This window comes from Panulirus ornatus, chromosome 64, assembly GCF_036320965.1.
Source record: "Panulirus ornatus isolate Po-2019 chromosome 64, ASM3632096v1, whole genome shotgun sequence".
NCBI classification, from domain to species: domain Eukaryota; kingdom Metazoa; phylum Arthropoda; class Malacostraca; order Decapoda; family Palinuridae; genus Panulirus; species Panulirus ornatus.
The window spans coordinates 658,516-683,533 of NC_092287.1; the positions used below are offsets into that span (position 1 = coordinate 658,516).

General features: G+C 44.0%; 1 protein-coding gene across 3 annotated transcripts in view; it reads left to right on the forward strand.

Annotated features, from left to right (window-relative positions):
* The first annotated feature begins 262 nt into the window (after positions 1 to 262).
* The window catches only part of LOC139746214 (octopamine receptor beta-2R-like), a 413,324-nt gene continuing 388,568 nt past the window's right edge, over positions 263 to 25,018 (forward strand). For 2 of the 3 annotated variants that reach the window (XR_011712112.1, XR_011712110.1), the window contains exon 1: positions 756 to 887. The gene's annotated coding sequence lies outside the window, so the exon portion shown is untranslated. Of the gene's footprint in view, positions 888 to 25,018 lie in introns of all 3 variants that reach the window. The other variant, XM_071657180.1, reaches the window with a different exon arrangement.

Here is a 25,018-nt window from a genome sequence, read left to right on the forward strand (position 1 = left end):
ATACGTGCGTGTGTGTAACCTTTATACTCAGGCTATGTGAGTATCCGCTGTCCTCGACCCAATGAAGTAACATTTATCAACAGTACTTGAGGTTAATGTTGACGACCTTGGTGTTAGTGGGTAACGTGTGCTCTTGGCCTTAGCTGAGTAAGCTGGCAGTGCTGCAGGGGGCGTCCAGGGTCGAGGGGTCGAGCAAGGCAGGCAGTTAGTACCATGGTTGTCTTGGGATGCAGGAAGAGGGCCAGCCAGTCGGCGTCGCCTCAGTCTTCAGCAGGGAGGTATCCGTTCGCTCCCCGCCTCCCGCCCCACAGCACACATTCTCGGGCTCCTTGCTTCTCTCCCCCCCAACCCATTGGCCACCCCTCTCCCACCCCTCACCACCTATCTCGTAGATTTTCTCTACCTGGTGAACTTGGTAGAGGCTTCGTGAACCTGGATAGTACGCATGTGACCATATCTTGGCGAACTTCGAGAGCTGGTGAAGTTTAGTTGCTACCTGGTGAACTTGCCTGAGAACTAGTGCGCTCGTCAGCTGTCTGTCTGTTTGGACGGTGGCAGGTGACGTGCGTCAGCCTGGTGAACCCCGCCGCTGGTGACTGTTGAACAACTTGTCCGACATTTAGTGAGCTGTGTCCAAGAAGACAAACTAATCCACCAGCGGCAGGAAGAACTTAACTCTACTTGCAAATCCATTGATCTTGAGTCGTGGGAACTTTCACTGAGAAGTTCAGCAAGTGGTGGAATGTGTTCATCTACCTGACCTAAAGCATCGCCTACATCGACACTCTTACCTGTGCTGAGGCCCACTGACAAGGCTGAGTACAGGGGATCCTAAAACAGACGGTCACGTGGAGTTGAAACAGAATCATCCTGATATTCGTTCGACCGTGAGTGTTCTACAGTTTTTGTTTATGTCTTTAATGTTATAATGATGAAAATTGGATAAGAAAATGTATGAAAGAAGTGGAAACATCAATGGAAGAAAACGATCGTGTGGTGTAGTGTGAATCTTGAGAGATGTGGTATGTGCGTATCTGCGTGCGTCAGGTTGTGTGGGGGGAAGTGGAACAGTCTTCAGATCCCACCTGCAAGGGAGGCCGCTGGCTCCCAGCCAACACCTGCTGCCTGCCCCACACAAACACCTGCAAAACATTTACATATATCGAGCTGTTTACCACCGATGGTATTAATTTTGTTGTGGGTGATGGCTTTACCTGCTATATTGGGTCTTAATGTTTTGATTGAATGTAAGTTGTGTGTCAGAGGAGGAGGTGAGGCGTTCTCCTACAAGGTAGCACTGTATGTTGTCTGGTTGTCTCAGGAGTCGAGGGGAAGCCATGTGCAGGACTTCTCTTTATTATAACGATATTGGACGTAGACGCAGAAGTAAAATATATCATGATGATTTACTGTCGATACGAGTAAACAGAAGGATAGGATTAGAGGCTGATAAAGGTGCTAAAAGACGTTGGTAAAGTTTATAAATGGAAATTTAACGAAGAAAAATATGTGTAGTTAAGACGTAGACTACTGACGCAATGTATGGAGGACTCATCCGGGAAAGTGAAAGTAAATTTAAAGTTCTCACGAGTCATGACATACGAGACATTGGTGTTCCAAGACTGGACTGAGAATATATCTCTCTCCAGCCAAGTGACGACCTGTATGTATGTGAGACTTTTATCACAAGCAACACAAGATTGCTCGCAATAACTTGTGAACAGAATCAAACTTGAGTCCTGCTGTGTCGTATGATTACCAATCACATAGACTTAGAGAATTTATAAGCACTTTACGAGAAGATTGGAAGATGGCGTGTATCATATACCATGTGAGAATAAATGACTGCGATTTATAGCCATAAAAACAGGAGAAAAGAATAGACGTATAATGATCTACGCATGACAACAAAGTAACAAGATAAAGGACAATACTTTGACATGAAAATTTTGACAGTCAGGAAAAAGTTATGATGATATCAGTAGAAAACTTATGATAAAGTTGATCAGTCTAGGTGAACCAGGAGCGAGTCCCTGAATCCCTCTCTCTTACTCTCTCTCTCTCTCTCTCTCACACACACACACTCCTCATATCTATCTGTTTGTTCATCTATTAGTCTATAAATTCATCCATCTGTCTATCATCTCATAAGCCTAAAGTACCACTGGCCAGTCCAGAGCTGCCAAGAAAACTTAAACACACACACACACACACACACACACACACACACACACACACACACACACACACACACACACACATACACACACACACGCACACATACACACACATACACACAGAGTGACGTCATTGGCAGACAGGCGTGACCTGTGTAAGAATGTCATTAGGTGTCAGGTGGTTTTGTAGGTAGTCAGGATCTGATTCACTACACCATGAGAATAACAACAGCGCGCGCCATCCAGGGGTGATGAGGGACATTTAATGGCCAAGAATTCAGGGAGACAAACTGCTTGTTAACTTGATCAAATTGTTGATGAAGAAAATGATTGTTGTAGTGGTTAACGTACTCTCATCTGGACGGTACGACCCCTGACCACCACGATACGACCAGTCCGTATGATAGCCTGAACTTTGAACTGACCCTTAACGATCAGGTCAAAGGCTGGGACCATAACGCTAGCGTTCCGCCATGTTCAAGAACGCCACCTGTATGTTCAAGGACGCCACCTGTATGTTCAAGGACGGCACCTGTATGTTCAAGGACGCCACTTGTATGTTAAAGGACGCCACCTGTACGTTCAAGGACGGCACCTGTATGTTAAAGGACGGCACCTGTATGTTCAAGGACGGCACCTGTATGTTCAAGGACGCCACCTGTATGTTAAAGGACGCCACCTGTATGTTCAAGGACGGCACCTGTATGTTCAAGGACGCCACTTGTATGTTAAAGGACGCCACCTGTATGTTCAAGAACGACACCTGTATGTTGGGAGCGGGGGGCTGGAAATCCTCCCCTCTCGATTTTTTTTCTTCTTTTTTCTAATTTTTCAAAAGAAGGAACAGAGAAGGGGGCAGGTGAGGATATTCCCTCAAAGGTCCAGTCCTCTGTTCTTAACGCTACCTCGCTAACGCGGGAAATGGCGAATAGTATGAAAAAGAATATATATATATATATATATATATATATATATATATATATATATATATATATATATATATATGTATATACAGATAGATAGATAGATAGAGAGAGAGAGAGAGAGAGAGAGAGAGAGAGAGAGAGAGAGAGAGAGAGAGAGAGAGAGAGAGACAGAGTTTTGGACAGTAGAGAGCAAATCCACTTTCCACCCGTTGGGAAAATCGAGAAATTCTTGACGTTATCCGTTGCTCAGGAAGTGATGGATCAGCGTGTTGCATGAGGAGATGGATCAGCGTGTTGCATGAGGAGATGGATCAGCGTGTTGCATGAGGAGATGGATCAGCGTGTTGCATGAGGAGATGGATCAGCGTGTTGCATGAGGAGATGGATCAGCGTGTTGCATGAGGAGATGGATCAGCGTGTTGCATGAGGAAATGGATCAGCGTGTTGCATGAGGAGAGATTATAAGAGTCTGACAGATGATAAGACGGTAGAGTTACACAGTCTTGCTGCTGAAGTAGACAAGTACACACATTATTACTTAATGACCCGTTGTGCACACCACAGTCGTTAGCACAAGTTATAGGTGTTTCACCCCTTGAACACGACGGTGCGACCCTTGAACACAACGGTGTGAAACTTGAACACGACGGTGCGACCATTGAACACGACGGTATGACCATTGAACACAGCGGTTCGACCCTTGTGTATGATGCCTTTGACCTGATTTTGAAAACCAGGTCAAATGTCAGTGTATCATGCCCAGGAGTCGTACCCTGGTGAAGAGGTGAGGAGCATCAAATACCAGAAGGCAAAACCATCTGGTCTCAGGCTCGAGAGTCACCTTGCAACACTCACTTTCCAACACCTGTAACACACTTTCCAACACCTGCAACACTCACTTCCCAACACCTGCAACGCTCACTTCCCAACACATGTAACACACTTCTCCCTGGCACGACCTGTGGATAAGGTTAAAGATAACATATTACGGGGTCAGTGGAAGGCGGGGTACCACTGAACTACTGACCACTTGCAAGATATGACCTCTGGACCCTCCCTATACCCCAGACGTGTTACGGATGTGTCAATGAAACGATACTTTCACTTTATGGCGGAATTTACTTACAAAAAACGCACACACACACACACACACACACACACACACACACACACACACACACACACACACACAAACACATTTATCGAAAGATGCGAATATAGAAAAAGTAGAAGCCATATCATATCATGAAACATCTTAATACAACTGAAATCAGACAGTAACAGACCGTTGGGTCCTAACGAGGCTGTTAGTGATAGGGGAAGGGAATAGACTCATACATTGATGTGGTAAGAGCAGAATGACAAACACATTTTTCAAAGAGGATAACCTGTACATTTGTCGTATAGCTAAGGTGGAGCAAATAATGTTAGTCGTGGATATGAAGCTCAATATTGATCAAGTGTGAACGTATCTACGGCGCTGCTCTCAGTTCCCCAGACTGGGAAATCATTCCAAATGTAAACAATTTTAAGAAAAAGTGTTTCGTCTCATTCGAGGTAAGACGTTTGCCCACGAGCTTGTAGCCATTGCTACGAGTGATATCAGACGAATCCTCCTTAAGTAGTTGGTTAGACCGAGATTATCGAATCCTTTAATGATTTTAAACACCTTTATTAGATCAGATCTTAACCTTTTCTTTTCTAAGCTAAACAAACGCATCTCGTTTCGTCGGCTGTCATGGGATTTGTTGGTCAGGCCGGGACAGCATACATTGCATGATTTAGAAACTGTATGACAGCAGAGAAAGTTTAAGATGGGGCCCCACGAGTGTAGGACTCCCTCTCCGTACAGTATTGATAGATAGTTATATTTTGACACTTTCGACAGACGGCCCTGACCTGTGGATAATTCGTAATTGATGGAGACACCACGGTAATCCGCTCACCATTACCTCGCTAATCTAATTATGTCACGGGAATTTAACTCAATCTGGCAAATAACAAGCACTGAAGACAGTCTGGCTGTAGGTCAAGCACTATGTAGTGCGGTTGTGATTTCTTAGGTTAGGGTGGATGGTTGTGATGTCATGACCATAGGACTTGGTAGCACTTGGTAGTGGTTGTGATCTTATCATGATCATTACATGTTTAGAAACATTTATTCTTACGTTACCCAAACATTGAATCACTGAACAGTCAGTGAAACGATTAAACTTACTGAGGTTCATAAGACGTGCGCAGCTCACGAGAACTACCACGTTGTGGGCCGAGACCACTTGGTTTCTACTGCTAGAGACTTGTGATGTGTCACTAGGTCACGACACACTTGGTTTGAAATACTGCTCGTCATGACGTGAGCCAGACAGTAGGTTACTGTCACAGATGTGTGCTCGGTCATTTCGTCACGTCCGAAGCGTTACAGATTTCGTGACCAGCGACACTAAACATGTTATCGTTGTACCGCTTAAGTCACACATCACAAAGCACAGACGTTGCACAAGGCCGAGTGTGAGGGTCTGACCCGTCCCAGCGGCATCTTGCAACACAGCAACTAATCAAAGGTAGCAGCAGCAGCAGCGGAGGAGAAGTAGCAAAAACTAGCGTCTGCTGCTACTGCACGAGGTGTGTAACCAGGTTAGCCTCAAGTTATGTGTACCAGGCGGGCGGGGAATTATAGGCTGGCGCTCCCGCCAAGGTGGGAATTAAGTTTTGCAGAGACGCCGCCCTGTGAGCGTTGTTGTCATTATTATAGTTTCTATATATCTTCAAGGAGACGAGGAAGGATACTCACGCACACCCTCACGCACGTACACGTACGGGTCGTAATGTGACATGGGCCAGCCTGGAGTCGGGCTCGATCGTTTCGAATCCAAGGCGCGGTTGTCTGCCTACAGCTAACCCGGCTGTTCATCGTTCCTTAGGGGACCATCGATAAATGGGTACCTAGTCTAGCCTGGGCTAAGGTGTGTGTGTGTGTGTGTGTGTGTGTGTGTACATAGATAGTAGTAAAATACATGGTACATATATACAAGGTTAAGCGACGGGGCAAAACGAGTGTAACACAGATAGTGATCACCCACACCTTCCAGTCCTCCAGTCGACACATAAACGATGTTGTAATGTATATATCTTCTGATGGAGGGACGTCAGCGACCCTGCCACCAGCACCAACGTTGACAACAGCTTTTCTGACCACATTGTCCTCGAGAATATCCAAGACCGTCTCCAGACCTGGGCCACCTCACCATCAGGCGCCTCCTTCCAAGCCATGTCGACCACCAAGCTTCTCGGTGTCAGTATGAAAAAAAGATATTCGTTGGTGTTACCGGGCTCCGCCTGCAAGTGGTTGCACCGCGAATGGAAAGTCACCTTTCATGCGACTATCATTTAGTTACTGGACGAGAATGGGAACAGCCACATCGACGACCTTATCGCTCCAAAGGAGTCTATTGTTCCCCTGCTCCTGCGTGGAGCGCAGCCTCAGAACTGCAGTAGAGTCACAAAAGGAGCGTTCTGTGAATATATGATAAATTAGTTATTAATCTTTTTTATAACTGTACGTCGTTTCCCGCCACAACAATGTACTTCAGTAAAAGATGACATCATGAGAGAAAAAGACACTTTTTTTAAATTATAATACGAGAGGGGAGGAACTCCAGGCCCCTGTCTCGCCCTTGTGAGTCGCCTTCTGCGACATTCAGGAGATATGTGAGTCAGATTCTTATCACCACACTGAAAAGAAGTACAAGGAACTCATAGAGAATGTCCAGAGGAGGTCAGTTGCAACTTGGAAAATGACATTGTGAATATGGACATCATACAGAAGATGAAAAGGTTGATAGTGGAGGATATTCAAGAGGCTGGAGGGAGGGGGGTAAACTCCCCTCCCTCACAGAACAAAGACGGTAATTATACACAAACACACACACATACACACACATACACCCTTCGATTATAATTACACACAAACACACACACATACACACACATACACCCTTCGATTATAATTACACACAAACACACACACATACACACACATACACCCTTCGATTATAATTATCGAGTGTCAAAAACTTCATTATACACAGAATTTTGACTCAAAGGTATCTCTAGTTTTCCCCTGTGGTCTCTGGCTATATTGCTGATAACTAGATAAACAAAATTAACAGGGATAAAGTATGTTCACCACAAAAGAGCAGTGCGGTATAATTTATGAATGGAAAAAGCTTGTTAACATAATATACATACCATGTATACATGTGATAGTAGTGATCATTAATACATTGTTAACAGGATATACATACCATGTAAGTTTATTAAGATTAACACTAACTTTTCCAACTATCTATTGTAACCAGCGAATAGGGTCATGATCAAGTTATGATTATTGTGAAGTGGGAGAGAATAGCCTGAGCCTGGCTGGCCGGTGGTACGTTACAATAGCCCGGGACAGAACACAACACAGTTGTGGTTGTAAACATTGTGATTCTGGCCAATAGTACCATGGATCTGGAAGGTCTGCAACACCTGAATATTTCCTGCAGGAGGAAGATAAGGACTCTGAGAGGAATTACCAAGAATTGCTTGGGGCGCTCACAATATAAGGCGCCAGGTTTGTTGTGCGTTAAAAAGAGTTTGTGCCTCAGGTTTACTAGAATGAATCTTGCTACACTATCCTGCTTGACTTAACACACGAGGAAAATCCACTCAAGAAAAGTGAGAATAAACTTCAGGCTCTTCCGTATTTCCTGCAGAGTTTAACGTTCAGTAATTAGTGTAAGCTCAGGGCTGAGTGACAAGCAAGAAAGGAAAAAGCACGGCCCACTGAGGACGACGAAGATTATATAAATTTTCTTGTGTTTCATCGTTGGTACGTGTCTTGCAGTCAGTCGGGTAATGCTCTCCACTCGACACATCACATTAGCATATACGAGATATAAGCAGCAAGGAGCCGAGCACAGTCTGACGTTACTCAGAAAATAAAGATTAAGAATTATGAGAGAGCGTGCTGTCACCGCAGGTTGGTACAGTACCCTGCTCATAATATTGGTACAGTACCCTGCTCATAATACAATGTACCGTCCGTAACAAGAGAGTCATCACAGACCACCAGGTATAAACAGACCCAAGTGACACTGTACCACAGACCACCAGGTATGAATAGGCCTGAGTTGCAATACACCACAGAACACCAGGTTTTAGGAGATCTATCTGTCTTTATATCACAGTCATAGATTACGGCTATGTAAAACCGTAACTTATGATAAAGAAAAAAACATTTACCCTGGTCTGTGACACTGACCAATTACCAGGGACATAATGGGTCTGGACAGATCCATGACCATGCATACTGTGTGCCTCAGGTGTGGTGTGACTCATAGTTCTATACAGAAGATGAAAGAGAAGGAGAGCAAAGGAAGAGTAAATCCAGTGAACAGTGACTAGAGAGGGAGGCGTTCTTGCCAGGAATATCTCTCTCTTGCTCTGCGATATATTGATCCAGGTTGATGGTATAAATGTGTCGCATTTTAGTGGAGCCGGCAGATCTAGACTGGAAATACAAAGGCTTTGAGATATGAAGCCAGAGCAGCAAGAGTGTTTCCGTGTCGCAGTTCTTCAATTAAATCTTTTCTGAGGGTTGTGGGAGGTGAGAGACATGGGAAGCTGCCGCTCAACCTGCCACCCGATGCCATCACTCACCACCACCAACTAAATTACTTCCTTTTGTGCCGACGGAGGCTACGGCCGGCGGGGCCATCCTCGCTCCGCTGGCTCGGGATAATGTGATGGTCCGCCCAAGCTGGGATCCTCTCCATGTGGCTCATAGACTCTGCTTTTACACACACACACACACACACACACACACACACACACACACATACATACATACATGCACACACACACACACACACACACACACACACACACACACTCACACATACACACACACACACACACACACACACACACACACACACACACACACATACATACATACACACACACACACACACACACACACACACACACACACACACACACACACTCACACATACACACGCACATCGTGGATGAGAGGAAAGTGAGGGTTACGTGATCACAACCTTCAAGTTATAAGTTCAGTTTGATGAAGTTGATACTGAACAGTTCCACGACAGACGCAGGTTAGAGCGACCAGAGGACATGATGAAGTTAAGAAAGAACTTGTTACAAAGGATGTGAAGATGTACTTTATGCTATAATGGTGGTGGCTGAATAGAATGAACTAAACGAGGAAATAGTAAATGCGGACAACAGAGAAGTTAACGAGTTGTATGATGTTAGAGATGGGTCAAGAGTTGGAGCCCCACCAATGTGGAGCTCCTTACCTGCACAGTATAACTAGGTAATGACGCACAAAGGAGTAGGGCGAAAGCTACTTCGATGGTCAGATCATATTACGGGAGGACAACAAAGGACGCATGTCAAAGGAACCCTCTTGAAATGAGGTCTTTAGCGGCGTGCCACAGGGGTCTATTCTGGGACCATTGCTCTTCTTGATCTCTGTTTACAGATGATGCCAAAACAATGACGGAGAGGAAAAGTGAGGAGAAAGGCATCCACCTACAAAGTGACCTAAACAATCTCCGAGGGTGATCTGATACATCGCTGAGGAAATTCAATCCTAATAAATGCAAAAGTAATGAGGATGGGATACGGTGAAAGAAGACCTCAGTGTGAATATTGTCTAGAAGGAAATAAGTTGCAGGAACCTGCTGGTGGGAGCGGCTCGGAAGTTGACGTCGTGACTAACCTGTCGCCAGAGTCCCACATCTGGAGATCAGTAAAAGAGACAAAGTCTTCGCTGGTAAATATTAGAATAACATTCAGTAATAAGGTTAAGAAAATATTCATCAAGCTGTTCGCATCCTAGGTTAGACCAATATTAGAGTATGCTTCTCAAGTTTGGTCATCGCACCTAAAGTAGTACAATGAGCTGATAGAGAAAGTCTAGAGAAGGTCAACAAAGATGATGCCGGAGTTAAGAGCTGAGTTACAGAGACAGACCAGAGACTGTGCACTGAGTTGCCCACCTTTCAGCTTGATGGCATAGACTGAACAGTTCTCGGAACCATACCACAGAATGAAATTAAACAAAAACTTTCTAGAAAAGATATATGATACTTTTCAGTGTAAGAGTGATGGAAGAATGAAATAAACTTAATTATGAGATAACGAATGCGGGCAGCGTGCTGAAGTTTAAAAAGTTGTATGACACAAGAAGAATTTGAAGAGATGGGGGTCCCATGAGTGTAGGCCTCCCTCTCCGTACAGTACATATAGGTGATCGCTCACGTACATATTTTTTGTATTATTTTTTTGTTTCATACTGATAGGAGAATGTCAAATGTCTAGTGAGACCCTTTATTACACATAGGGTCTGTGCGCATCAATGACTTAAGTCATGTTGACAAACAAATCATCGTAAAGGGCGCCATTGGAGTGGGCGGTGGGGTAATGTGGGCGTGGTGTAGGACGATGGGGTAATGTGGGCGTGGTGTAGGACGATGGGGTAGTGTGGGCGTGGTGTAGTGTGGGATTTCTGTAGGTCGAGACCAGTACACTTCACTGCTCAGCCGCCTCTTGTTCAACCATGCTGAAGGCTATAACAGTTTTCCAGCAGCGTTCCCTCATGTGGCTAACAACCATTGACTCGAACGAAAACCAAAAATTCAATTAATTGCTGATCAAAGTTTGCCTGATGGAAGAAAGGTCAGTCATCCAGCTGACACCAGTTGTTACCTCAAACGACTATTCCCGGTAATTGCTTTGGGGCTTGTCAGGGATCAAAAATATATCCCCCTAGTTAATAGTCTGTATTTCGACGAATTTTAACTGTACGTTAGAGCAGAAAATGCCTATCAGTCCAAAAACGTGTAAAGTGGCTGAATAACAATCTTCATTTACAGATAGGCTTTGGTACTATATTTATACATGGTATAATTGATATTATGGTAAACACTCTTGATCGCTTGGGAGGAAGGGATTACGAACTCATCTAGCTATGATGAATAATCTAAATTACGATGCTTAATGAGATTTAGTGATGAGGGTAACTACCACAGAAAACGGTGTGCTGTCGAGACCTGCTTCAGTTCAAGGACTGATGGCCACAGAAAATGTGTAGAGAGGATTCGCAGCTAATTCCAGGCTTTGGTAAGATTCGGAATTTTCAGGTTAGCATGTTTTGCTCAGCTTTCTGCTTTGCGGGGTTTTCCGCAGACCAGCCAGTAGGGGTGGAGGGCCGGCATTGCTAGCTTCAGTGACGCAGACACTAACCTAAGATAATGTTGTCTTTCTGTCTGGTTCAGCAAACGTGCAATGTTCTGTCCTATAATGTATTATATCTGTCATTCTAAATACACGCACACACACACACACACACACACACACACACACACACCTGACCTAGGCTGGGTCAGATGTATCGTTGATGGATCTGAACCCATGTAAATAGCAAGTAATGAGAATGTAAGAGAGTTGAGGAAGGTGTCAGTGAGAATGTAACTAGCAGGAAATAACCCACAAGAACTTGTGTGAGAGAGGAACATGGCGGCCGATATTGTACGTAGCTTGTCACCACAACTGTGTCTGAGGAGAACAGTAAAGGAGACAAGGTGTCCGCCGCTGGCCAGCACATGTATCATGTGTGTAGAACATGGAAGAGTAACCTGCAGGTTCTTCCATATCTACGTAAGTGCAAAACTAGAATATTATCATCAGGTTTAACTATAAATGAAGGAGCATGAAGAGCTAAGGGTGGCAACAAAGATGATGCCATAATCAAGCAAAACTGAGTTACTGTGAGAAAGTAGAGGTCATTAATTTCTTCACCATAGAAGAGAGAAGAGTAATGGGTGACATGATCACAAATTTCAGTGTTTAAATCAGTTTGATGACGTCAACATTGAACAGTTCTTAGAAAACCACAAAGATAGAACCACCAAAGTTTGTAACATGAAAGTAAGGCAGAAACATGTGAGCAGATATGTAAAGAAGTACATATATGGTATGAGGGAAATAACTACACATGATGAGCTGGGTGATGATTGATGTAGACGGTATATAGAGGTTGAAAATCTTTTTGATGGTAGAGAACGTTTCATGAATTGGGATCACTCGAGTGTACAAGACCTCCCTTACAGTTATGACAACAACAACAACAACAAAACAACAGCGACAAAAGACGAAGTCCAACGAGTGTAAACCTCCCTCACTATACTCACATATAAACAGTAATCAGACAGACATAATTACACACATAAACGCAGACATCTATCATGAATTAGACAGTGTTGAAAAAAGACACAAACATTATGGTTGGAAAGTGAATGAGTGAGATTAGCTTTTCGTTTGTGGCAAAGGTGTGTATTGAGCGAGAAGTATCAGATATAAAGGTCGTGACATGGGTTGTCCACAGACCTGTGTAACATAACAGCATCTGAGGCACCTGCTGGCTGCTCACGACAGCCCGGCGTATCACTGTGCAGTTTAGTACCGTGAGGAGTCTGGATCTTCTGGTGTGTAGAGCGTATGACTGTAGGTCACACACACACACACACACACACACACACACACACACATATATATATATATATATATATATATATATATATATATATATATATATATATATATATATATATATTCACTCTAACCTAAGCCTGGTAGTTGTGTATTGACTAGCCTTGAGAGAAGGATGAACAACTGGTTTTCCTGTGGGTGAACTACCCAGCCTAGGGTGATCTGGTGTGGTCCGTCAAGCCGGGTTTAACAAGCAGGAACAGCCCAGTCACGAGCCTTTATTATCAATCCTCCTCATCGACTTAGCCTCACAACACAACTGGGGTTAGCAGGATGATGACTGGACTCGCCAGTAACTAGTGCCATTTAGGGCAGAATGTGCTGATGGTTGACATGTACAGAGCCAACCTTGTTGGTGGCAAGTACGCCATGAAGAGTTACAAGATCTGTTGCTGACACAGATTGCTGACGAAAGTGCATTTTCTCCTTCGTTATGATGAACATCTGAGTAGCAACACTGACCAGAGTGTCATTTGTGACCACTACAATGATAACAGTGCGCCACTGACTTGATCACCACTGTCTACTGTACAGATCACAGTGCCACCACTGTGGGGTTGGCATTACATCAGTGAGTGAAAGTCCAGTTATGATAACAGTTGGAAATAATGTGACCATAGTAAACTGAGATGCGAACCTGGAGCACGACGGTGCGAGCCTTGAGTGTGGTAGCCTGGCCCTTGTCCTAATCCTTAAGGGCCAGGACGTCATACTCAAGGGTAAGACCATCATGTTCGAGTTGTACCATCGTGCTCAAAGATCGTATCATCTGGCTCAGGGTTGTGCCATCGTGTGCTCAAAGGATTAAACAACTTCACTGTTGCACTCTGGTGTTGGTGGTGTTGCATCCTGGTGTTGGTGATGTTGCATCCTTGTGTTGGTGGTGTTGCATCCTTGTGTTGGTGATGTTGCATCCTGGTGTTGGTGATGTTGCATCCTGGTGTTGGTGATGTTGCATCCTGGTGTTGGTGATGTTGCATCCTGGTGTTGGTGATGTTGCATCCTGGTGTTGGTGATGTTGCATCCTGGTGTTGGTGATGTTGCATCCTGGTGTTGGTGATGTTGCATCCTGGTGTTGTTGGCCTCATCAAAAAGTAAGTGGTTGTGTGACTCGTGTTGGTCGTGGCCACACACTCCTTTGGTGTTGACGTTTCGGTTTTGCCTCGTCCTGAAGGCTATGTGGGCCGGAGGCGGCTCACATGGGCAAGACTGAACACATGTCCTGCATGACAACATCGTATTTACTATCTTCATAACTTCAGCTTTATATGACTAATTCTTCACGGTTCTTCATTGAGGTAACTGGTATACTGGAGGAGATGAAGGCCAGGTGTGTGTGTGTGTGTGTGTGTGTGTGTGTGTGTGTGTGTGTGTGCGTGTGTGTGTGTGTGTGTGTGTGTGTGTGTGTGTGATACAGAGGAAAGGTAATCCCAGTCGTGGCTGCAGCTCCCCCAGGTGCACTAGGGGATTACTGCCTCCAAATGTCACTGGCCCAATTACCTCCAGATTAACCCAGATCTTGTACAAGAGGAATATGACGTGGACTCTGAAAATCTGTGTTTTTCATCCACGTTCGTCGTGGAGTTCCTCGATGATACATCGATTTATTTCATTTTTCTACACATGAACAATAATCAATGGTATTGTTTATAAATTCTCAGAAGGCCGACACCACCAGGAATAACGCAGTGTTTCGAAGGGAGTTTACCACATTGGGTTGGTCCAATATGGCGAACTGTTTCATCTCCCTCTGCCTGGCTCTTTTGTTTCCAGTATTCCATGATAATCACTTCAAAAGGAGTTACAGTATAAATTAATTCATTTAATTAAACTGAGCTCGGACCATCAAAGCATCCATTATGAGCTTACATCTACGAGGGTTATAAAAGATCCCATCATCATCAGGAAGCAAACGGAAAATAAAGTAAGAGCTGAACTTGCACTGCTCCTTCCTCCTGCCTGTGTGTTGCTGACCAGAGAAAAGTTTGGCTGAAATGGGACGGAGTTTCGTTCAAGAAGATGGTTGTGAAAAAACGATGATGATAAATGTCTGAAGGTGTTGAGCTGACGATGTCTGCAGAGCGTGTGATCGTCAACACCATGTTCTAACGACTGTCTCCAAACCTGACGTAGCCTTACTTAACGAAATTTGCTGCGTCAGTGTAGAGTGGTGGGTCAGTGTAGAGTGGTGGGTCATTGTAAACTGGTGGGTCAGTGTAAACTGGTGGTTCTGACTGATAGTTTCAGTATGATGAGCACACCATCAACACAGGCGGGTCATTATGATAACCAGTACAGAGGCTGTAGTGTCACACGTGTCGTATGGTATGTAGTGTCACACGTGTCGTATGGTATGTAGTGTCACACGTGTCGTATGGTATGTAGTGTCACACGTGTCGTATGGTATGTAGTGTCATTTACGATGACACTGTAAGGCCGGCACACTCGACAGTCGTGTCACACACATCGAGGGAACTCATTTGTTGTTGACGGATGCAGACCAGCTTATTGTCGAAGAAAACGCGTCTTACACAAGAATCAGACAGAGAACTGCTTCCGCTCTTACCTCAGGCGAGAGGTAACAAGCCACGGCTCCACCTCTCTCAGTCTGCCTCAGGTGAGAGACAACAGAACCACGGGTCAGCCTCCCTCACTCGACGTAAGGAGAGAGAGAAAGAGAGAGAGAGAGAGAGAGAGAGAGAGAGAGAGAGAGAGAGAGAGAGAGAGAGAGAGAGAGAGAGAGAGAGAGAGAGAGTAAAGCCAAGGACGCACCTGTCTGACTCACCAGATGTCTTTCGTCAAAGCAGCACTTCTAACCAGATGTGTCAACACTTGAGTGGCCTGCCTGGCGTCCGTCTGTTCTGGTTCAAGTTGAGTTGCGGCAGAGGATGTCATTATTCTTCCTCGTGCCACAACCAACCACCACACAACAGGTTATAGCCCATCAGTTATTGTAGCTACAAACTACAACCATCGCTTAAAAAATCCTACACAGAATAATGTTTCTGAAGTCAATTGTAGCGTAAGATGAAGTGTTCAGACGGGTTTTGGGTCATGACGCTGACAAGCATGACAACCATAAAGTAAAACTTCATGACTGTGTCTGTCAAGGTTGTGTTACATCTCAGGCTACACACGCCATAGAGAAGGTCCCGTGTCAAGCGCTGCTTCCCCACCATCATCCAGACTGTCGTGTTGACGAAGGCGATACGCGGGGGAGGGTCTGTCTTGTGGTCTATGTCATACTACCCTCAACATTCATATCACTCAGTCCTTTCTGAGAGCTTCTCCAGTTTATTAAGATACCTAATATCTTGACGTAGTAGCATAATTATGATAATTGACGTAGTAGCATAATGATGATAATTGACCTCTGGAGGTATTGGCCTCGTTGTAACTAGGGATGTCGCTTCTAGACGACATTGTCTAGCAAGGCCAGTAATCTGTACCGATCACCAAACTCTGTAACCCCCCCCCCCCTTCCCCCACACACATACCACACCCATATATATATATATATATATATATATATATATATATATATATATATATATATATATATATATATATATATATATATATATATATATCACCACTACGGAAATGGTCACCTCTTGGAGTGTGTGTGTGTGTGTGTGTGTGTGTGTGTGTGTGTGTGTGTGTGTGTGTGTGTGTGTTCGTGTGTAAGCATTCTCGTCTGAGCATTACCACATGAATCATGTATAACAAACTTCACACGTACACCATACAGACCTACAGCAGAGAGGACGAACATGTTAGAAATCGAGCCACGTACTGGTATAAATTTGCATTCTAATTTGTGTATTGATTAGCAAAAACATTTCATGTGTTGCAAGTGAGGTAACTGAGGAGTACTGCATGAAGGTTTATGTTTATGTATCAAGTAAGATAAATGATAAAAGACATAAAAGCTTTGTGATGATAAATAGCTTCTTTGTGTTTACACGTGTCCGGGAACGCAAGTCTCTTTTCATTATGATGATAATTTTTCACTGTTGTATTAGAAGAGGACATTAAGTGCCGGGGTTGGCAGACATGTTGTTAAGACGCTTGCGTTAATATATTCCGGACATAAAACGCACAAGTCAAGATGCTCTTTCGTCACGTTACTGCAAATTGTGGAGCAGATAACATCTGAGCTCGTCTTCTCTCTTATCGTGATAGCGATGAAGGTTAGATGTAGTTTTCCTTTTTCTACAGGAGAAAGTTTTAGTGAATTATTAAGTCAGTGAACTGTCGTCGGGTCACTGCTGACCGGAACTGCAATTAAAACTGATCAGGTCAATGAACATGGCATTTGAGTATGATGGCCTGGTCTCAGACATGATCAAGAGAGGTCAGGTCAAAGATCAAGCCATCATATACAAGGATGGTGCAGTTCTGCTCGACAGGTAATGGCATGGTTGACTGGCTGTCGTGTCACTGGGACCAGACCTTGCAGTCACCTGGAATTGCTGTGGCAGTCATGGAGGCCGGCGCTGCTCCAGGACAGAGCAATATCTTTTTTGCTCTTGACATCGAAGGAAGTTTACACCGGCGAGGGAGGACACACTGAGGAAGCTGGTAAGACTGATACACACACGTCGCCAGCCTGGAGAAGATAACCTCATCATTGGTAATTGTGGTGGCTGTGATGGCAGCAGAAGGACACTGCAGAGTGGATATGAATGGCTGATGATAACCTGAGATCCGTTGGCCTTTGGCACTCAGTGAATATATTGTTGGAATTTACTGCAGGTACTATGCACTACCCAGTAACCACAACAACAACTGACTGTGGACTAAAGATCTATTATGATAGATACAATTCAAGTCTGGCTCACTGGGCCCACATTCCGTTTTTGGTCACTGTTTATTGTAGAATGTCACAACCCAACTTCTACTTGCAGTCACCGGTGTAATTGTGTGTATGTTTTGACCTCGTACTGTCACACAAACTCTGAGATGTTTCTCGCCTCGTGAACCTTCTTCCTCATGTCACATCCGTTGCGTCATGTATTCCAGGACTCGGCGGCCTCAGGGGGTCAGAGGCAGAGCTTGGATATATAAGATCTGTGGCGTAGTCCAGTCCTGCCTGGTCTCACATGAGGAAGTAGGATGAAAGGCTATGTACTTCAGCCTCTCCTCGTGTCGAATGTCAGGTGAAAAGGATTCTATACTGTTCAGATAATCTTGTCAAGTTTTCGTAGCTTTTCCTAAGACCCATCTCATGCCAGAGTCACTTACTTACATTACAAACTGAAGCTAGAAGTGAATCTACATGGGAACGGGAGATACTCTCAGCTTTAATAGTTACTATCGAAGAGGTGTGTGAAGGATGCTAATTCTCACACACACACACACACACACACACACACACACACACACACACACACACACACACACACACACACACACACACACACACATATACACACACACACACACACACACATACACACACACACACACACACACACACACAAACACACACACACACACATATATATATATATATATATATATATATATATATATATATATATATTTTTTTTTTTTTTTTTTTTCATACTATTCGCCATTTCCCGCGATAGCGAGGTAGCGTTAAGAACAGAGGACTGGGCCTTTGAGGGAATACCCTCACCTGGCCCCCTTCTCTGTTCCTTCTTTTGGAAAAAAAAAAAAAAAAAAAATACTTAGAAAAGCAAATGGATTTGTATGTAGCATTTATGGATCTGGAGAAGGCATATGATAGAGTTGATAGAGATGCTCTGTGGAAGGTATTAAGAATATATGGTGTGGGAGGCAAGTTGTTAGAAGCAGTGAAAAGTTTTTATCGAGGATGTAAGGCATGTGTACGTGTAGGAAGAGAGGAAAGTGATTGGTTCTCAGTGAATGTAGGTTTGCGGCAGGGGTGTGTGATGTCTCCATGGTTGTTTAATTTGTTTATGGATGGGGTTGTTAGGGAGGTGAATGCAAGAGTCCTGGAAAGAGGGGCAAGTATGAAGTCTGTTGGGGATGAGAGAGCCTGGGAAGTGAGTCAGTTGTTGTTCGCTGATGATACAGCGCTGGTGGCTGATTCATGTGAGAAACTGCAGAAGCTGGTGACTGAGTTTGGTAAAGTGTGTGGAAGAAGAAAGTTAAGAGTAAATGTGAATAAGAGCAAGGTTATTAGGTACAGTAGGGTTGAGGGTCAAGTCAATTGGGAGGTAAGTTTGAATGGAGAAAAACTGGAGGAAGTGAAGTGTTTTAGATATCTGGGAGTGGATCTGTCAGCGGATGGAACCATGGAAGCGGAAGTGGATCATAGGGTGGGGGAGGGGGCGAAAATTTTGGGAGCCTTGAAAAATGTGTGGAAGTCGAGAACATTATCTCGGAAAGCAAAAATGGGTATGTTTGAAGGAATAGTGGTTCCAACAATGTTGTATGGTTGCGAGGCGTGGGCTATGGATAGAGTTGTGCGCAGGAGGATGGATGTGCTGGAAATGAGATGTTTGAGGACAATGTGTGGTGTGAGGTGGTTTGATCGAGTAAGTAACGTAAGGGTAAGAGAGATGTGTGGAAATAAAAAGAGCGTGGTTGAGAGAGCAGAAGAGGGTGTTTTGAAATGGTTTGGGCACATGGAGAGAATGAGTGAGGAAAGATTGACCAAGAGGATATATGTGTCGGAGGTGGAGGGAACGAGGAGAAGAGGGAGACCAAATTGGAGGTGGAAAGATGGAGTGAAAAAGATTTTGTGTGATCGGGGCCTGAACATGCAGGAGGGTGTAAGGAGGGCAAGGAATAGAGTGAATTGGAGCGATGTGGTATACAGGGGTTGACGTGCTGTCAGTGGAGTGAATCAAGGCATGTGAGGCGTCTGGGGTGGACCATGGAAAGCTGTGTAGGTATGTATACACGTGTGTGGACATGTGTATGTACATGTGTATGGGGGGGGGGGGGGGTTGGGCCATTTCTTTCGTCTGTTTCCTTGCGCTACCTCGCAGACGCGGGAGACAGCGACAAAGTATAAAAAAAAAAAAAAAAAAAAAAAAAAATATATATATATATATATATATAGTAAGAGAGAGAGAGAGAGAGAGAGAGAGAGAGAGAGAGAGAGAGAGAGAGAGAGAGAGAGAGTACTTACCTTCAAGTGACGAGATTTAGCAGTGAGTCAGGGGTGGACTGAATGTTCAAAAAGAAATATAAAGTTTTATGTTTCGTCCGAGAGAATCAACACTCACGTAGGGGCTTGCTGAGCCGTGTGATGGCCGGGGAATATAGCCTTGTGTATGGCTCTCACCAGGCTCTGTGTCAACAGGGCAGGAGAGGTGTGTGTCACACGTGATCTGTGTCAACACAGCAGGACAGATGTGCGTGTCACACGTGATCTGTGTCAAAACGGCAGGACAGGTGTGCGTCACACGTGATCAGTGTCATATGGTAGTGACCCTGGACCCCTCCGTTGCTGCTGGGGTTATTTTAGTCTGTCGGCCTCGCCCAGGCCCCCTTTCCCTGCCACACCTCTTCTCCATATCTAGCAGCCTCCATAACAACACTGATAGCCTCAACCTCCACCTCCTAGCCTCAACCTTCAGGTGCTCAACCCTTCACTGCATTCCCTCCCCATAATGTAAATACGAAGTAGAGCGAGAGAGAAAGACTAGAGAGAGAGAGAGATAAATAGATAGATAGAGAGATAGATAGATAGATAGATAGATAGATAGATAGAGAGAGAGAGAGAGAGAGAGAGAGAGAGAGAGAGAGAGAGAGAGAGAGAGAGAGAGAGAGAGAGAGAGTACTAGCTTTTTATGACGTAGGGAAGGGATGATCTAGACAGGTTGGCTGTAATAAGATAATGGAACATTCTGTCTTGCTTATGGTACAAAAATGGTTTACTTTTGTTTGGTTATAAAGATAATGTTCGGAAACTGTAAGCTGGCTATAACTTGCTGGGGATAATATGGTTTGGCTATAGAATGATAATAGAATACAGTTTTGGGCTGTGATAAGACCTAAGGAAGTGGGTACGTGTTTACTTCAAGGTCATGAGATATTCGCTAGATGTCCACAACATTCAGTGATAAGAACATCCCGGGGCAGCTTGACGATGGGCATTCACCAGTGAGGAAAAGAGATGCGTGACTCTGGGAATGTGTGGTAAGCGAAACAGAAGGTTGTGATGAGAGGAGCAGAACACAGTGAGTTATTGAGCTGAAGGAGCTGAGAGGCTTTAGTCTCGGTGTGTCACGTAACTAGAAGGAACCCAGATACAGGATCAGGATTTTGTGATAGCAGGATAATAGGATGGGGAATGGGATAGTAGGATTACCGCACACAGTGTCCCGCCACTCAAAGGAAGGTTTTACGAAAATCAGAGAAGCAGACACCTACATACTCGAGCTGGCCACCATCAGGGAAAATTTTTTACCTAAAGTAATTTTTGAGTCTCACAGATGCAGCCTCGTCTGTGAGACAGACAAGACCCACAGACTTGGCTCTCTGGGCCATATGTAGTGTGAGACACTACTAACACCATCAGCTGACGTACGTACACTTCCAGGACGTAGAACATAAAGTATCAGTTATGAAAACAACGTGAGTTGCGCTCTTCTCGAGGGTCGTGACGTGCCTGCCAGAGTGTGGATCAAGCAGGCACAAACATTGCCAGTGTTGTAGTGGCGTCCAGCTCCGGGCAGTGTGAACAATCATACAGTGTTCAGCTGTCATGATATATTTTACATAAAGCAACGCTCAGGACATAGTAGCTTAGGAAAATTTTAAATTGAAAGTTTGATTAGAGACTCGTCTTTCGTTGATTCCGTACTATCTTGACATTTGTGGAGAAAATAACTGGAAATGAACTGCAGAATGAGCTCTATAGCCTCCCTGGATTTAACATATGTCTTGTTTATATTTTTGGTCATCACAAATTATTCTAAGACAACAAGTTCCCAGCGATGGCTGGGTCTGAAATGAAACTATGACAAATTCAAGTTTGGCTGACTTAAACCGTGTTATAAGATAACGATATGATGATTGTATAATGTATAGATAAAGATGGATGATTGTATGATGTATAGATAAAGAAGGATGATTGTATAATGTGAAGGAAGATGGTAAGTCAGGTCCAGGAACAGACATCCAGGCGTGGACACTGTGGCTGTGGTTATGTGAGAGAAATACAGTACACTGGGTACGAATTTTGTTGATCGCACGAAAAAATGAATTAATAGTAATTGCTGCTAATGCATTCTTAATGGCCGCTTTTGCTAGTGTTTTAATTAAACATACCATTAATGTAGTTCTGAGTTTTTTATTCTAGTACAATGTTATTGTTCTTAAATCACCGACAGCATGAACCAGTCGAATCCATGCTGTCAAAAAACGTTGAAAAAGAATAGAATAGAAGAAAAAAGAAATCAAATGATCTGTGATAATGTTATCAATGTGCCTTGTGTTCAGCATGATGACAGCGACGCAGGTGCTTGGTACAGACCTGCACAAGACGTGTTGCAGTACATGGCAATAATATCTGCACGTTAAACCTGAGGTGTCTTCTGAGGTGGAGTTGAGCCTGGAAGTTCGAGTATGATACATATGATTAACTTTCATCAAGACTGATGTCGGAAGAGAACACGTAGTGAGGCAAAACATCTATTTGTAGATGGCATCTGGTACTACATGGCACCTTGTGTAGTCAACTAGTGTTGTAGAACACCTGTTCTTGCACAACATCTTGTGTTACGGGCACCTAATGTTGCAGAGCACCTAGTGTTACAGAATATTCAATATTACATGTGCCTAGTGTTGCACAACATTTAGTGTTGCTGAACATGTAGTGTTGCAGAACATTTAGTGTTGCTGAACATGTAGTGTTGCAGAACATTTAGTGTTGCTGAACATGTAGTATTGGTCAACTGGTGTTGTAGAGGACGCAGTGGTGTATTACATCTAGCGTTACTCACCAAGCACATCACTCAGTCAGGTCCCCTTCAGGGAACTCACTCACCTCTTCCTCCCTCTTCCCTCTGCAATGATTCTAATGATATTCCTAAAGCAATTTTCATTAATGTTATCACCAAATTCAATTCCTTTCTTCATGTACTTTTTTTCCAACATCATAGTTTCTTGCATGGAGTTAGAGCAGATCTTGCCACACAGTTCTCAGTAATTCCCTACCTTAAGTACTGTATCTTCTTGTGTGAACTCCTTAAGAATACTTTATAATGATTCTGATTCTTGCATTAAGGTTATATCGGTCAATTAGTCAGTCACCAGTAATCCTTCAGTTAATGCCCAGGTGATAAGAGGAGTCTACCCCTCAACGAATCCCAGTCAACTCACTCAACCATTTCCCTGAGTTAGAGCAATCAAGGAGTCCCGCCCAGGTCATCTAGAAACTTGAACTCCACACCCAGGTCATCTAGAAACTTGAACTCCACACCCAGGTCATCTAGAAACTTGAACTCCACACCCAGGTCATCTAGAAACTTGAACTCCACACCCAGGTCATCTAGAAACTTGAACTCCACACCCAGGTCATCTAGAACCTTGAACTCCACACCCAGGTCATCTAGAACCTTAGCGTCTCTTGCTCAGTCTATGCTCTCTCTCACGTCGTGCATAACCTTCCTTCATTCGTGTTATTTTTCCATGTTGTCGTCTTGTGTGCGTCCCCTTACATTTGCATAATACCAAGCTTTAATGGTGGCCTCTAACAAGTCATGAGGACGCCCCTGTCTGGAACACTCACCATTACCTTCCTACTTCCCTCCTCCCATTTTCTCCTGCTATCTAATTCTCTTTGTCATGCATTACGTTACCTTTATGTCATGCATTACGTTTACCTTTATGTCATGCATTACGTTTACCTTTATGTCATGCATTACGTTACCTTTATGTCATGCATTACGTTTACCTTTATGTCATGCATTATGTTTACCTTTACATCAGCCGATTTCCTTAATTTTTGTGATAATTACCAGCAAACACCAATGATTCTGTGTGCTGAGCCGACCCTTCCCTCCAATGAATTTTCAGAGCTTATAAGTTCCATTCCCATATGGGATATTGTTTTTCTTGGTGCTAGGTTATAGTACCAGCTGGTGCCAAGTTATAGTGTCAGCTGGTACCAGGTTATAGTGTCAGCTGGTGCCAGGTTATAGTGTCAGCTGGTGCTAGGTTATAGTGTCAGCTGGTGCTAGGTTATAGTGTCAGCTGGTGCTAGGTTATAGTGTCAGATGGACTCCATGTCAAGAGCTCTTCACCGGGCGGGCTTTCATGAAGGTAATTCCTTAACTCATACTTTTTTATGTCACCAGATGAATATCTTTTGTTATTTCTTGATTAATCTGAATATAATTCTGTTGATTATCTTCTTAATATCTTATGATTGATTTTAGATGGAATCTTTTTCATTTCGTTTAGTTTCTTTATATCTATTCTGCCTAAACTCGGACTCTCTTGGGCCAGAATCTTTGTGTCGATAACAAAAAGTCAAGCTGCACAACAGGTTAAACATGAAGGACTAGGAACTAATTACGGCTGCATCTCGAGCCAAATAAGACGAGAGGAACTTTAATGCGTCTTTTACGAAAAACGTTTTCAAAACTGTGTCAAGGATAGACGGTTTAAGTGGGAAAGTATGAAGAGCGATAGTGCAACTTGTAAGTGCCTTCAAGTTGTAGCCGAGAAGTTCATAACATGCGGTTGCAAGCATAATTGACTGGACGACATTGTAACACTGATGTTTGTACGTCTACCCAGCGCTGGTCCAGGCTGTGCTACTTCACAGTACTTGATGTTTCCAGGACGTTTGTGTGGCGTTCTGGAGATGTGTGAGCGGCGGCGCGGAGTGGAGGAAACCCGGGAGGTTGTTACATGTAAATGAGAGTAAATGACCAGAAAAAAATGTGATATTTCTAGAGAGTTTAGAAGGTCTGGCAAGCAGTCGTGGATGGGATGCTGGTGAAGATCTCGCCTCACCCTTGTCTTCACACACCCGCCACCCTCCAGACCCACTACAGCTCCGCCTGGCCCTGGGGTCAAACGAGAGAGTAACAAACAAGAGAAAGACGGAGTAGCCATGACCAGGGAGACGGTGGACCTGTTACCATTGATGTAATGGTCAGGGAGATGGTGTGAGCTACAGTCTCCCATTACCATGTTACAGACAAGCTACAGTCACCCATTACCATGTTACAGACAAGCTACAGTGACCACATTACGTTACAGCTAACTTAAAGAGTCCGAGTATCAAGTTACAGCTAAACAATAGTATCCTAATATCATGACGTAAGCAAGTTA